The following is a 16,467-nucleotide window of genomic DNA, read 5'->3' on the forward strand; positions in this document are numbered from 1 at the left end:
TGTGCTGCCCTTTTGCAGACGTAAGTGAAGATTTAGGCAGAAAAAAATTGAAGAGCAGACAAAAGTGAACAGCGGGGGAGGGGGTGGTGGCTGTTGGTAGGGTGATTGGGCCTCCATGCCAGCGCTTCTTAAAATACCGCCCAGGGCGATCGCCCACATTACCCATGCCTAGATACACCGCTGTTATTAATGTCCACGTAAACATAATGACAAGCCTTGAAAAAATATGTTCCCTGATTTTGATGATCGTTTTTTCACAGGTTAGTAGTAAGCTAATGTGATGTTAATTGCATAATGCAAATCCTAAATCCAAAATTATCAAAAGAAATATATTAATGCAATTCAAATGTATAAAATATAAATACTTTTAAACTTTAATTATATTGTTTAATTAAAATGATCAAAAACATTTTGTCAAATAAAACATTTTTCTAAAGTCACAACTAGAGAGGCTGCAGCTTCAGGACTGCATTTCTAGGGCAGTATTATAGGATCCCTTATTATTTGGCCTTACTCCACCCGTCCCCTTATCAGGAATACCGGTCCTAGAAATGTAGTGGGATTCAATTGCAATTCAGGCTCTCCAGATTGCACATTAACATTCTATTAGCTCATTCTGAGGTTACAGTAGAAAAGTGGGGTCACTCTGGGATGCTAAAACAAGAAAAAAAAAATTTGTTCTAGTATCTACACAACTATTAATTTCGATTGACTTTGTCTATTGTGGCAGTCAAATCCATGAAGCCTGTCACACGTACACACCCGGCCCGATTCATATCATGCTAATTCTCCTTATGTTGAGCCTTAAAATAATCGATTAAGAATCTACTTCTGCAAACTGTTCATAGGTAGATTGGCCCATAGGTGGTGCTATAACTGTTGCTATAAATTCTGCATTTTTATACAAAATAGCATAACATCATTGAAAATGGTTTTACTATCATTGTTGGTTCCAACCCTGATAAATATGTAAATATAACCAAGCAGCATTTTTTTCTCTTCTTTTTAGATTGGTTGGATTCACTGCACTTTCAGCTAAAATAGATAAAAATATATATCTGTTTTGTGTTTGTAATAAAAAAGTGTCAGATGTTAATTCAATTACTATAAGTAGCCCAACAAATCTTCATTAAATCCTCCCAGAGTCAAACCTAAGTGCTAACAGAATTCTTTTTTTTTTTTTTGTTGTACATTGTTACATATGATGCCACAGCCAAATCGACCTACAGCCCAACACTGGTTACTCATTGAAGCTAAGTAGGGCTGAGCCTGGTTAGTACCTGGATGGGAGACCACATGGAGAAACTAGGTTGCTGTTGGAAGTGGTGCTAGTAAGGTCAGCACGGGGCACTCAACCTGCAGTCTGTGTGTGAGTCCTAATGCCCCAGTAAAGTGAAGGGGACACTATGCTGTCAATGAGCACCGTCTTTCAGATGAGATGTTAACCCGAGGTCCTGACTCTGTGGTCATGAAAAATACTGTGGCACTACTCGTAAAGATTAGGGGTGTAACCCCGGTTTCCTGGCCAAATTCCCTCCATCGCCCCCTAACCAATAATGGCCTCCCAATCATCCCCATCCACTGAATTGGCTCTATCACAGTCTCTGGCGCATTTGTCCTGTGGCTGACTTTGCATCATCCAAGTGAATTTTGCACACTGGTGGTGGTGTGGAAAGATCCCTTTCATAATTAATAATAAATAATACCTTACATGTATTTTCTTTTATGTAATCCAGTTTTTAAAAGAGCTTGGACCCACAATCTCTGGATTTCCTAATAACTATAAAAAGTTGAACTTTTGCAGCTGGACCCAGTGTTGCCAACTTAGCGATTTTGTCGCTTTATTTAGTCAAACTGATCTGCTTCTTCTTTATTTTAACTATTTAATATGACCGTTTATTCTTTTCTTGTTCACAATCACAGATATTTTAGTGACAGTTTCAGAACTTATCTGATTAGGTGTGAGAGATTACTGCAAATTAACTACACATCTATATTTATTTACTGTAATTAAACAGCAATACATTTTGTTATATTGGCATGCTTATATAAAGCGTATATAAATACCCCTTTATTAACCATAGGCTGTTAAACAAACAGAAACAGTTTGACAAACAGAAACGAACGTGATGTCAGTAATATGCAAATTGACGTATAACGTATAACCTAGTGACTTTTCGGGCAAAGCTTAGCACCTTTTCATTGAAAATAGTTGGCAACCATGGTTGCCTGGACCATGGAAAACACTGTGACCTATAACATCATTTGAGCACTTGACATGATACTAAATCAGTATCCAAATTTTTAAGAAGATTAGTCCATTGGTAGTGCTATAAATGCTATGCCAAATTGTATGATATTCCTAAAAAAACAAGTTTTTGTAACTGCTGGTACAAGCTAGCTAAATAATGCATAATTTATTTTTACGATTGTGCTCAGAGGCCTTACAATTTCTTGATTTCCACTAATTGCTGCTTGTAGCTATCATTTTGTTAATTTCTTCAATATGTGATGTATGAGTGTCATCTAAAACAGAGCTCAGATATAAGACACAAACTCAACATCAGTTGATCAGTTCCCAGCGGAGTTGCATTGGCTCTGGGCTCATCCAACATTACAGCTCAGTCTTTATCCTCCAAACCCAGTTAAACCCAGATGCACATCACATGAACTGAATCCCCCAATACGCAGCGGTGTGGAGTCTCACTGCACACAGTTATGTTTCATTCTCACAGACAAGTGTTTCCCAGAGCATATGCTGCTTTAGGAGCATATGGCACGTTTAATTAGTGCAAGCTCATTTAAATTACCGACACACCTTGGTTTGTTGGACCCATGCTTTGTGCTCTGGTCCTTTTGTGCCTGATAACAGAGGGCTTCACTGAGGTTTCCGGACTGGTGAACCTGTTTATCCTTTTCATATTGCATTTATTCGAGCCACCTGAGCTCGCAGTCTGACACTTTTTTATTTGTTGCCACTCAGTTTTTCATCTCATGGTCTGTGGTCTGTTTAGGTGTTGAGGTGACACAGAAGGAGGTCAAGGTTTGACTGGTTTTATGGTTCAGTTTAGTCTCAGACTTAGATGTCAGGATGCATTTGACACACCAAATTGGAAACCCTTCAGCAGTTTTGAAGTTGTTTATTGGATGAATTCAGGGAGATGCATGGGTCCAGTTTAGAATCAGACTTGCTGTTTTTCTTTGCATTAGATGAAGGACTGGACTGAAGGAAGTGTTACTGTGATCATTCAGTCAGCAGTGTCATTACATTGTATTATTGTAGCTTAAGTGGATATTTCACCCAAAAATGAATATTCTATCATCATTTACTCACCATTCCATTCCGTTTTTTTCCAAACCAATTTGGGTTTCTTTTTTTATCTTGAACACAAAGAAAGATGGACCAAAGAATGTTGGGGAAAATAGCCATTGACATCTATAGTATTTTCACTGCTGATATGGATGTCAATGACTGTTTTTACCCAACATTCTTTTTGTTTAGCAGAAAAAAAATGCAAAAAGTTTATAAATGTGAGTAAATGGTATATTTCATTATTGTATGTATTTCAATTGCTCAATAATAAATAAAATTTTATTTTGTTCCATGTAATAAATGATAAATAATACAGTATTAAGTAATTAGCATTCAAAATAACAATAACAATCTGTTTTTTTGTACCAATCAGTATTGGTAAATGAAGAGATTGTGGAAATATCTGTTGATTATTATTTATGTTTATTTTTAGTTATTATGATTACATGCACTTTATGACTATATATCTATACAATATACAAATATACAATTTTAAACTATTCCAAAATTATATTACATTTGACAGTGTTAAAAACAAAGGAGATCTAAATGTAAATAAACAATTACACTAAATAGTATATGAGAGTGAGTGAGAAATATTAAAGGAAAATATTGAATATTTAAAAAAGAAATAAATGTACATATATATATATATATATATATATATATATATATATATATATATATATATATATATATATATCCAAATAATAAGTCTTTGAGAACGGGTTTCTCTAGCCAGGTGGCGTATTAGACCAGGGGCTCATCTCCTGTTTCCAAAATGCATCACAACTGCTTGAAAAACTGTTCTACTATGATAATTGGTGATGAAAATAAATGATGTTTTATAAGATGTACTTGTACTTAATAGCTGTTTATTCAATTAAACATGAATTTTGAACTGTAGGCCTACATAATCCCCAAAACAGCGATTTTTGATTAAAGTTTTTTTGCAGTTAACTGCAGGTAAAGTCAGGGATCCTGCTGATTTGATTCAGAAGGGCACTTTTTTGTTAGACGGCTCACCGGTCAGGTTTACATCCGCGCTAAATTTCAAGGTGAAAGTCATCATAGCTTGTGTAGAATAGACCCGGCTCCCAAAACCAACTTTGAGTATAGATTAACAGCTTTTTTTTTTAGCACGCGATAAGAGTCTCGCGTTAACGCAGCAGGTTAACGCCGATCACGGAACACCACTAATGTATGTATATATATATGTACACTGTAATCCCGAATAAGTTGACAAAACTCAAAAAATTTGAGGTAATCAGTTACGTCAAATTTTTTAAGTTATGAAATTATCTATTTTAAGTAAACAGAAACATTAAGTTTTGAGTTTGTTGTACTCATGCAAGACACTTCACCTAACTTAAAATACCCAAGTTACTCAGCTTATACGTTTTAATTGCAATTAACTTAATTGTTTTAATTTTCCAAACTTTAAATACTTAGTCACCCAGCTCATACATTTTAATACCAATTAACTTAATTGTTTTAATTTTTCCAAACTTTAAATACTTAGTCACCCAGCTCATACATTTTAATACCAATTAACTTAATTATTTTAATTTTTCCAAACTTTAAATACTTAGTCACCCAGCTCATACATTTTAATACCAATTAACTTAATTGCTTTAATTTCTTTCAACTTTAAATACTTAAATCACCCAGCTCATACATTTTAATAGCAATTAACTTATTTTTAATTATTTATCTCACCTTTACATACTTAGTCACCCAGCTCATTCATTTTGATAGCATTTTTTAAAATTAACTTCTCCATCGTCAGTTTCACAAATAAAATTAGCCATTATTTTAATCTTTAAACCCCATAAATCTGTCAAAATAAATCTGTAATTTAAAACACACAGACAATACCATTTTAGACATTTATTGTTAAAGAAAAAATGTCCAGCAGTACTTTCAAATTTGTCTCCTATGCAATTACAAATGTCTTAAAACAATAAAAACTATTAGACGTAAAGAGATTGAAAATGAACACTATTCTGAAATTAATAGAATTTACCCACAATGTAAATATGATATCAGACATAAGAGCCTCAAGAAAAAACAACTATAAGTTTGATAAAATTTAATAATACATTAATAAGTGTAAAACTTAGTCTTAAGGCATTCGTTAAAAAAATAATAAGTGCACATTCTGTGAAGTGACTCGTTTAGTGTAAACTACACAGAAACTGTAAATATATATATATATATATATATATCTCGTTGAAGTCAGAATTATTCGCCCCCATTTATTTTTTCCCCCAATTTCTGTTTAACGGAGAGCAGATATATATATATTGTAGCGAGGCAGAGGGAAAACAGCAACACAGTTGGATAAGTTTACAGACAAGTCCCCGGAGGGTGCTTTATTTACAACGTGAATGGGGTGTAAACGGTGCTCTTCTTTAAGGTGAGGTGCTCTGGTGCTCCGGGAAGTAAGTGAAGGACAGTGAGTAGTCGGATGTGGGATCGTCACGAGCTGGAGTCTGCTGTGGAGAGACAGAGAGACAAGCGTTAGCGCATGGAGTCATTGGGTGAATGAAGCTCATCTTCTCCTTGCGTGGGCTTGGTTTATATGCCTCTCCACTAGATGACGTCCAGCTGTGAACGATCCTGTGTTGATGATGGTCCAGCTGGGTTGAATTAGCGACCAGGGCGACTGATTCTGTCATTTACTTATTCCAAACCTGTTTGAGTTTCTTTCTTCTGTTGAACACTTAAAAGGTTATTTTTGACCAAAAAAAAAAAAGCTGAGACCTGTAACCACCGATTTCCACAGTATTTGTTTTCCTATTAGAAAGTCAGTGGTTACAGGTTGTCAGCTTTACTTAACTTTTGTGTTCAACAAAAGCAAGAAATTCAAGCAGGTTTGGGACAAGTGAAGAGTTAGTAAATGACAGAATTTTACATTTGGACAAACTATCCCTATATATAATAAAATGCATACTTACCAATTAAAGGTAAATAAATGTTTTGAAGTTACTACCCCAGAGACAGTCTTTATTAAGTTAAAAAAAAAAAAAAAAGCTCTACATCAACTCATTCTTTAAGGTTTCCATGCTACGAGACTTTTTATTTTCCATCATCCATACCAAGCAAAACTTTTTGCACAAGTTCAAAGTCCTTTACTATATATTATGTGAAGAGCATACATTAATCCATACAAGACAAGAAAGGTCTGGAAGTGTGCTGTGGGTGGTGTCCAATTCATTCTTCAGGACAACAGAGACCCTCAGTGAATGCAGGGCCAATAAAGTATCTTCAGTCAGCAGGATTATCAATCTAAAAACATAATTCAAGGATATTAATGTAAGGACAGTATCAAAATGACTGAGCCAATATTATATGATTCATCAACTATTCTTGATTACAAATATGTTATTAAGTAAAAGTTTTCAAAACTTTCATCTTTTCATTAAACATGCCTAATTGTGAAAAGAATGAATGAAGTCTTACCATGGTGTTCCTAAAGAATCTTAAGTCACGCTCACGCAGCAAGACCAAAAGACCTCTGATAACAGTAGTCCGTCATGAACTGACATCATTCAGTTCCTGGAAATCAAGAATCAATTTTTTAAAAATTAAAAAAATAATAATAATTCAAATTATATTTTAATGTATACTTTAACACGTGACCCCAAACATACCTGCTCATCATAAACCTTTAAAAGATTAGCCAGGGTATCTGCTGTCTTGCCAGTTTTGGATGCTGTTTGCCTTAAAATTGTCATCAAATTAAATAGGTGGTGGTCCAGTTTTGCAAAGAATTTGTGGGGAAAATTCTCATTTGTAACATGTTGGTACTCTGCAAACAGCAAAAAGAAACAAGAGAGAATTTCATAAAACAAACCCACACCACAAAATATACAATTCTAGAAAAAATGTATTAATATTATTATTATGTTTCATTTACTTATCTATTTTTTACCTCAGATGAAAATCAGGTGTTGATCAGATGTTGAAATCAGGATTTTCATGTTGTAAACTGAACTCAAGGTCTAGCTGAAGTTTCACTTTCCTTGCTGCAAAAGTATCATTGATAAATACACTGTAATATTTATTTTATCTGGATATGCCAGGCATAGTAGTACAAAATAAATATTTTACCCACCTTTCACATGCCTCCATTTAAGAACCTATCTGTAGTCAGCAACACCTGACCTTCAATTCTGTATGTACACAAAGTCACAGTGTCATTTAGCTGAGAGTGGAAGTAGTACAATTACATGATGTCTAACGTTAACCTCCAAAACGGTTAGCAATAGAGCTGATTATCATGTTAGTTGCTTTGATTTGATGAACACAGATTTAATTTAAACAGTATTGAAATTTCTAAAACTGAATAGGACGACAAAGAAATTTAAGGCCTGATTTTAAAAGCTAGAAATAACAAAACGTACCTTATTGTCTAATGATGTAAAAATATATAGACTAAAATATTTATATTTTTAAGATATAAATATATTTTAAGCTACAAAATTTGCACATCAGAAAACTGTCTTCTTTACCACGTCTTGAATATTTTGTTTTGTTATTATTTTATTTAATAACATAATTTTGTATTAATGTGTTATAGATATGCATACTTTGTTTTTTAGGCTGTTTATATTCTCTCCAGAGTAGACATTTTAAAAAATAGATTGAAAAAAAAAAACTTTTATCATACCTTTAAAATACATTTGACCTAAATGACATTTAAACTCACTTAACTGATCGCATTAATCAGGTAATCATTGATATGCAGAGATGTCGTCTTAAGCGCGAGGAAATATTAAGTGTTGATCAGTGCTGGTGATTGAGGTAAAGTTAATTTTATATTTACACATTCAGACTTTCACCTTAATAATATAATTTCAGAAAGGTAATTTTTGCATATTCTTAATGGTGAAATCATATTAGCAGCCAATGACTTTCAAAGTACAACATTGTTCAGTCAAAAAAAATAGTGCATTTAGTGTAATGTTGTTTTCATGTCATACTTGCATGTAATTTCAGAACGAATAGACAAAGTACCATGGTAAACAATATATGGAGCGAGTCACAAGTTGTTACTAAATGAATGTATGAATATAAAACCAACTTTACCTCAATGTGGTAGTGTAAAATGAAGCTCTGCTCTGTACCTGCTCAGGTGAGGAGCGCAGCTTAAATGTTCTCCGTCAGGCTATGCTCATACATGGATCAGCAAGCAACAAGCTGCGTGTGACAGAGTTAAGTTTTGAGACTACGTTTTTGCGCGTCATCAGAAAATACCGTTAAGTGTTTAGTCGGAGATCATTTGAGTTATGATTAACGTTACGTTTCTTGCGCCTTTCGTTTCCGAAGTGCCTACAGATCGCGAAGATAATACCACATTCACAGACTGGATGGAGTTCAGCGCAGCGCCATGACATGCGGTTGTGAGAGCGCACGTCTCCATGACAACTTCAGCACAGGCTGAGAAAAGGCATACTCCCGCCAAGATTTAAATTTTTTTGAAAAATGTAATCTGCCGATTTTAAATATTTTTGTCTTTATCACACTCTGTTAAAATTCAGAGTTAACACATTACAACTAACGCTAACATTGCACTGATTCTAACTTTTTAAACAGTAATGTTAACGTTAGTTAGCAACAAGTGAGGCTAAATATGTTTTCTGTAATGTACGACATGTAAACGCACCCTGATTAACTCTACATTACATTGAACTGTTACTGTGATTATATTAATTAAAACATACATTTAATATTTCTTGGATTTGTAAATATTTTACTTACTGTAGTGTGAAGCGAGGCCGATCCGCCATCTTGAAAAAAACCAATGAAGCATGAGCACGTACGTGAACCTGGATGACGTCAGACGCAAAATCACTAGGCTGACAGAATTTGAGTTAATGAAACTTTAAAGAGACATTTTGTATAAATTAAACCCAGCAGAATTGTTCACCTTACTTGAAAGATTAAATTTTTTCAAACTCAAAAATAAGAAAAAGTTCTAAATACTCATCAAGGTTAATTAAGATAAACGAATTTTAATGATTTAAGTTAATAGAACTCAACTCAATTAATTAGTTACAGCATTAGGGTTTACAGTGTATATATATATATATATATATATATATATATATATATATATATATATATATATATATATATATATATATATCATGGTCTGATTAGGACTCATGTAGCAAGTGCCGAGTAAACTTTATATAACTTTTTCATTTTATAAAGCACATTTTCTATCTAGGTATGATACTTAAGTTAAGATCTCTCCTTCCCTAAGAGAATAAATGAAGGATGTTGCATATATGTTGCACATGTTTAATCCCTTAAACATGTCTCTTATAACAGTTATTATGGGCATATACATGGTCAAAAGCAGCTCAACAGAAAATAATAAATAAAGTATAAAAAAAGGAAAGGTAAGGAAAATTTGGAAACATTGCAAATGATGGAAGAAGAATTCAATGTGTCTCAATGAAGAAAAGGCTTGGAGTGCATATTTGATGCGTGTTCCTAAACTCATAAACAATCACTTGCAATTGCTTCTTGTAATCTACAAGATCAGCAATTACCATTTAAGCATTTTTGGAAACTGATTGCTACAAACCATTTGAGTTAAAAAAAAACAACTAATATACAGTATATGAGTACTGTAAACTTACTCCATTTAAGTTGAAGGTTTTTAATTAACTCATTACCTTCAACTCTGAGTTCAAAACTCTTTTCAAATGAGTAGAATTAACTTGCAGTACATTTTGAGTTAACTACACTCATTTCATTTGATAAAGTTGACTGTGGGGTTTTACAGTATATATATATATATATATATATATATATATATATATATATATATATATATATATATATATATATATATATATATATATATATATACAAATATATATATAACAAATGAAACTTTCGAATGAAAATCTTTAATTGTCAAATAACTGATGATGATATGTTTGAGCTGTAAGAAATCAATGAAATAGTAAACATATCTTAAATAGTAAATCCTGAAAGAAGTCAATGCTGGACAACTGCTGGGGGGGGGGGGGATTTCCAAAAATATCCTATTATTAAACTAGAATTAGAATTCCCATATTCTATCCATAACCTACAAAAGACAATACAAATAGAATTTAATAGTTACATTATAAAACAACTTGCAAATAAAAAGCCATCAGCCTTTCAATTCTTTTTCCATTGGATTGCGACCCCTGCGGTTATTACACTAGATTAACGACACAGCAATAGCGATTGGTTGCAGCAAATTGATTTTATGGCACAATGTTAAACTTTGACACCTTTACGGTACTCATGTACATTAAAAATAAAGGCCACGACTGAACATAAAGGACGATCTCCAAGTGGCGGTCTCCAAAATTGTGCTGTGCTGTAAACATTGTGCCCACCATTCTCATTAAGTGAGGTTATTATTAAACAAATAAATAATGACTATATAAAAATTGTTGCACTTTTTCGTGATGTCAATAAGCTTATTTATATAGACCTTATTGGTGTGTGTGCAGCATTATGTGCAATGTTTGTGTTTATAACCCCCTCAGAGGATAGTGGGGGTCGCAAGTCACTGAAATTGTTATTTTGGGGGTCGCAAGCTGCAAAGTTTGGAAATCTCTGATCTAGGGAATTAGACATACAAACCGAAACGGAGAACAATACCAAAACAACCTGAAACAAAATGTAAACAGAGCAAAAATGTGATGCTTGTATACAGTATGAGAAAGAAAATGCTATGACTCAATGTAGACTCTTGAACAGATTGTACTGAAGTGATGATGCTACTTTTGTGAATAATAAAATAAATACATGGTATGCATCTATTCTTCCTTCAACATCATCCAATAGTGTCATGTCTGTTTTTCATATGGTATATATCTTTGTCTAATGGATCTAAACAGATCAAGCGACGTTTATTGGCTTTTTTGCGCACATGCATGGCTGAATGCATGTGTATAAAAGGTCTTTTAAAAACAAGGCTTGCTAACTATAATGGAGGAGATTAAATGCTCCTGTCATGATCTGACAGTGTGATTTAGGTGAAATCAATGTATAGTATGCGAAAAACAACAACTGATGTCCTTCCAAGCTTTTATGGAATCAATTTGTGCATGATTCATTTTCTCTTTTTTTAATCTTAAAAGCCCTTTGAACTCTTTTAACCCTGAACACTTCATAATCTTCTGTGTTTGCTCAGTTTTTTGGGAGTAATGGCAATGGGCACATATTCCCAATGAGTTGCATTATATACAATATTTACTTGAGAGACTTGAGTATGAAATATTAGTGGTTATTATGGGTCAAAGACAAAAAAATAATAATTTCTAGCATCAAAACAGTAAAGTCTAATATTGGATTTTATTAATTTTAGATTTATATCCTTTTAATTAGAATGTGTCACGTTTGTTGTTGTTTTTATCTATGCAAAAAAGTGGCTGTCATACACTTAAATGTCATTCAGTGTAACAATAGTGAATAGTTTATAAAACACATCTTATCAGTCATATTTAGAAGAAGAATCACTTGTTTACTTATTAAGACAGGACTTTACAAGTAAAAACTATGTTGCAGCAACAAAATACTTACTAATTGTGATTTAAAATCTTTATACTTTGCAATATTCCTTTAATACACTAAGGCTGTGTACCTACTTGACAGCAATATGTTTTTAATTATATAAAAATAATACAATTTAGTATGTTGTATGTTGGGCAAGGCAGTGGCGCAGTAGGTAGTGTTGTCGCCTCACAGCAAGAAGGTCGCTGGTTTGAACCTCGGCTCAGTTGGTGTTTCTGTGTGGAGTTTGCATGTTCTCCCTGCCTTCGAGTGGGTTTCCTCTGGGTGCTCCAGTTTCCCCCACAGTCCAAAGACATGCGGTACAGGTGAATTGGGTAGGCTAAATTGTCCTTAGTGTCTGTGTGTGTGTGTGTGTGTGTGTGTGTGTGTGTGAATGTGTTTGTGGATGTTTCCCGGCTGGAAGGGCATCCGCTGCATATAAAACTTGCTGGATAAGTTGGCGGTTCATTCTGCTGTGGCGACCCCGGATTAATAAAGGGACTAAGCCGACAAGAAAATGAATGAATGTTGTATGTTGTTTCACTTTGACAAATATGTTTATTTGACCTATTTTTTTATGTTTTTTTACAAAAGTTATTAGAAAAATTTGACACTTTATAAGGTACACCTGTCCTACTGCTCGTTAACGCAAATACATAACCAGCCAAAAACATGGCATGTAGACACGGTCAAGATGATCTGCTGCAGTTTACACCGAGCATCAGAATGAGGAAGAATGGTGATTTACTGTAAGTGACTTTGAACGTGGCATGGTTGTTAGTGCCAGACGGGCTGGTCTGAGTATTTCAGAAACTGCTGATCTACTGGGATTTTCACACACAACCATCTCTAGGGTTTACAGAGAATGGTCCGAAAAAGAGAAAATATCCAGTGAGCAGCTTGTTCACTGCTTGCAGCAGAAGACCAAACCGAGTGCCACTCCTTTCAGCTAAGAACAGGAAACTGAGGCTACAATTCACAGAGACTCACCAAAATTGCACAATAGAAGATTGGAAAAACGTTGCCTGGTCTGATGAGTCTTGATTTCTACTGCGACATTCAGATGGTAGAGTCAGAATTTGGCATCAACAACATGAAAGCATGGATCCATCCTACCTTGTATTAACGGTTCAGACTGCTGCTGGTAGTGTAATGGTGTGGGGGATATTTTCTTGGCATACTTTGGGCCCATTACTACCAATTAAGCATTGTGTCAACGCCAAAGACTACCTGGCATTGTTGCTGACCATGTCCATCCTTTTATGACAACAGTGTACCCGTCTTCTGATGGCTACTTCCAGCAGGATAATGCACCATGTCATCAGGCACGAATCATCTTAGACTGGTTTCTTGAACATGACAATGAGTTCACTGTACTCAAATGGCATCCACAGTCACCAGATCCTCAATCCAATAGAGCACCTTTGGGATGTGGTGGAAAGGGAGATTCACATTATGGATGTGCAGCCGACAAATCTGCATCAACTGTGTGATGCTATCATGTCAAAATAGACCAAAATCTCTGAGGAATACTTCCAGTACCTTGTTGAATCTATGCCAAGAAGCATTAGGGCAGTTCTGAAGGCAAAAATGGGTCCAACCCAGTACTAGTAAGGTGTACCTAATAAAGTGGCCAGTGAGTGTACATATTATCAGTTTCAGTAATATGAATTTATAACTAGAATTGCATTACAGAACCTTGATCTCTGCTCCATCAACTTCTGATGTTGTAATTTTAACTTTACAGTTTAACAGAGTGTCTTGTATTGATCATTTTAGTAGTTTGAAACAATAGATTGCATAACAAAAAATCTGTTAAGGTAAGAAAAAGCACTTGCATCTGGTTTTGTATTGTAGTTTACATGACCAGTGCAGCCATTGTATCAGGTAAAAATTACTTTGACAACTTTTGAAATGGAGTTTAACAGAGTAGACTTACTGTAAAGGTAATGTAATGCAATTTGAAAGCATATACAGAAACAGAAAATTTCCACGAACACATTTAAAACAAATATTTAAGGTCTTTTTTATTTTCGTCTGCCACAGGGTGGGCATTTTTGATTAAATGTTTTATAAATGTTGATTATTAAAGACTTTTTTTAAAATTAACTTTTTAAAATATTTACTTTTTAAAATACTTTTGACAGTTTTTTTTTAAACCAGAAGTTTGGGCAAAATGTGTATTTTTAAAATGTTTATCATCAGCCTCATCATATTTGCATAAAACATAAAATAGTTTGATTTTCTACATTTCGCAATGTCTGAAATACACCAAATACCTGGAATAACTCACATATACAGTTTACACATTTAATTTGATTCAGGCAAGATTAGAGGTGATCTGTGCACATATTTTGAATGTGAGGAATACATTAGTTCTTAAGAAAATGTTTTTTTCATCATAAAAATGCAAAAGCAACATTATGCCAATACGAGACACGGCCCTGATCTCTCAATCCAGATTCAAGCTTGATGATCTGTGTGGCCTTGAACATTACATTCAGAGCTGCTGTGTATTTTCATTGTTTCAAATCAATGTAAATTTGAATTGTTCAATACAGGGGAAACAAAGAATAAATTTTGCTGAACGAGAATCATGACAAGGCATGACATGAACTCAGTCTGAAGAAGTAAGATTGTTGAAATACATCATTTATATGCCCGATTCATCCTACTTCAACAGCATATTTCAGCGAATGTATAATTTTAATCAATACTATAAATCAATAGTCTCAGTCTATATGGATTAGGGTAAATTTCAGGTTTTGGAAAGGTCTCACTATCATATAAATGCTACAGATGTTTGGTTGTTGTTTTAATCAATCCGTTGATCATTAAAACAAAGTGTTTTATAAACAGAATGGTTGTCGCAGTATGATTCTACAAGCAAGTGTAAGTCTAGTGTAAGAAGAGATTGACGAACTTGCTCTAAAATAGTGAACTAAAGATACAGACCTTCATCCAAACCCACCACAATGTGTTTCTGATTGTCAAGTGAAAGCTAAAGAGACAAATGAAATCTTTATAGACATCATCAGTTATTAACGTAACTCATTTATTTCAAGAGTTCACACTTCTGATGATTGATCATAATCTGTGTTTGGCATGCTGTCCTCGGAAAGAGCCCTGGGCTCATATGATTCTCGAGCCCGGGGCTCTCTTCAGTTTGCAGTGTGAGAGGAGAGTTTGAGCTCAGGTAGGTCTCAAGAACTCCCATGTTTATTTATGGCTAATGGAAAATTAGGGATTGCTATGGAGAGATATCCTCTTGACTGATCCGCTTCTTTGGGTGAAAGGGTGGAGGGATTCTTTAAGACGAAGATAACTAAGGTAAGAAACTCATCATGAATCGTGTTGACCAGCCATGGTCAATCATAAGCATTGCACTAAAAATGTGAGTAAACCTTTTGCCATAAACTAACAAATTGACTTTACTTAAAAAAATGAGTAAAACTGTTGTAATTTGGAACTGTTAAGTCCTAATTATGCACTTATGTCATTTTAAAGCAACAGTTTTACTCACCTTTTTATGTAAAGTCAACTAATCGATATAAATGGTATAGGTCAGGTGTGTCCAAACTCAGTCCTGGAGGGCCAGTGTCTCGCAAATTTTAGTGCCAACCTGCTTCAACACACCTGCAAATATGATTTTAGAAACCCTAGTAAGAGCTTGATTAGCTACCCCAGGTGTGTCTGATTGGGGTTGGAACTAAACTTTGCAGCACACTGGCCCTCCAGGACCGAGTGTGGAGACCCTGGTATAGGTTTACTCTATTTATTTAAGTAAAGTCAACTAATCAGTTTTTAAATGTGTAATTATTTGAATTGCATTGATTACCACGATACTCTATCATTTTAGTTTTTATACATCTCACAGGAAAGTAAAAATACTTTAATGTGAAGTTATGCATGTATACTAAAAAGTCTGAAATGTAAAGTTTTTATTTATTGGTGCTTTTTAAAATAAAACTTTTATTATGAAATTATGCATTAGGCTAATAAATAGTGACAGTAGGTAATTAAAAAGTATTTTAGATACTTTATTAAAACTTAACATTTGAATTAAAGGTCGCTGGTTCGAGCCTCTGCTGGGTCAGTTGACATATCTGTGTGGAGTTTGCATTTTCCCCTGTTTTTGTGTGGGTTTCCACTGGGTGCTCTGGTTTTCCCCACAAGTCCAAAGACATGTGCTATAGGTGAATTAGGTAGGCCAAATTGTCTGTAGTGTATGTGTGTAAATAGGAGTCTATGGGTGTTTCAGCATCTGCTGTATGGATAAGTTGGCGGTTCATTCCACCCAGAAAATAAAAGGACTAAGCCGAAAAGAAAATGAATAAATTAATTTTTAATAGAAAACTGCAGTGTGATGTGGCTGTATATTTGCACTGGAGGCTTGCGTTGGCTCGAGGCCACAGGTTGAGTGCCTTTGTCCCCACCAGTGACGATATACAGCCATATCGCACTGCTACTCGTATGAAATTGATTTTAAACAACAGTTCGACAGCATAATCATGTGTATAAAAAATAAAATCAAACACAGAGAGTCTATAAACACTTTTTTATGAGGAACTACTTTCTTTTAT

At 34.3% G+C, this 16,467-nt stretch overlaps 1 long non-coding RNA gene across 4 annotated transcripts; it reads right to left on the reverse strand.

Annotated features, from left to right (window-relative positions):
* Positions 1-5,657: 5,657 nt before the first annotated feature.
* Positions 5,658-9,124, reverse strand: LOC137488262 (uncharacterized). 4 transcript variants are annotated; one of them, XR_011007233.2, is made up of 7 exons: positions 9,080-9,124; positions 7,434-7,491; positions 7,251-7,344; positions 6,970-7,127; positions 6,779-6,874; positions 6,487-6,604; positions 5,658-5,811 (listed from the first exon to the last, which is right to left on the reverse strand). It is a non-coding gene; the product is annotated as an uncharacterized lncRNA (long non-coding RNA). The 4 variants fall into 4 exon arrangements; XR_011007232.2 differs by having other exon boundaries at positions 6,475-6,604; XR_012393962.1 differs by lacking the exon at positions 9,080-9,124 and adding an exon at positions 8,446-8,744.
* Positions 9,125-16,467: the final 7,343 nt, after the last annotated feature.

The sequence above is a fragment of the Danio rerio genome, chromosome 18 (assembly GCF_049306965.1).
Source record: "Danio rerio strain Tuebingen ecotype United States chromosome 18, GRCz12tu, whole genome shotgun sequence".
Lineage (NCBI taxonomy): Eukaryota > Metazoa > Chordata > Actinopteri > Cypriniformes > Danionidae > Danio > Danio rerio.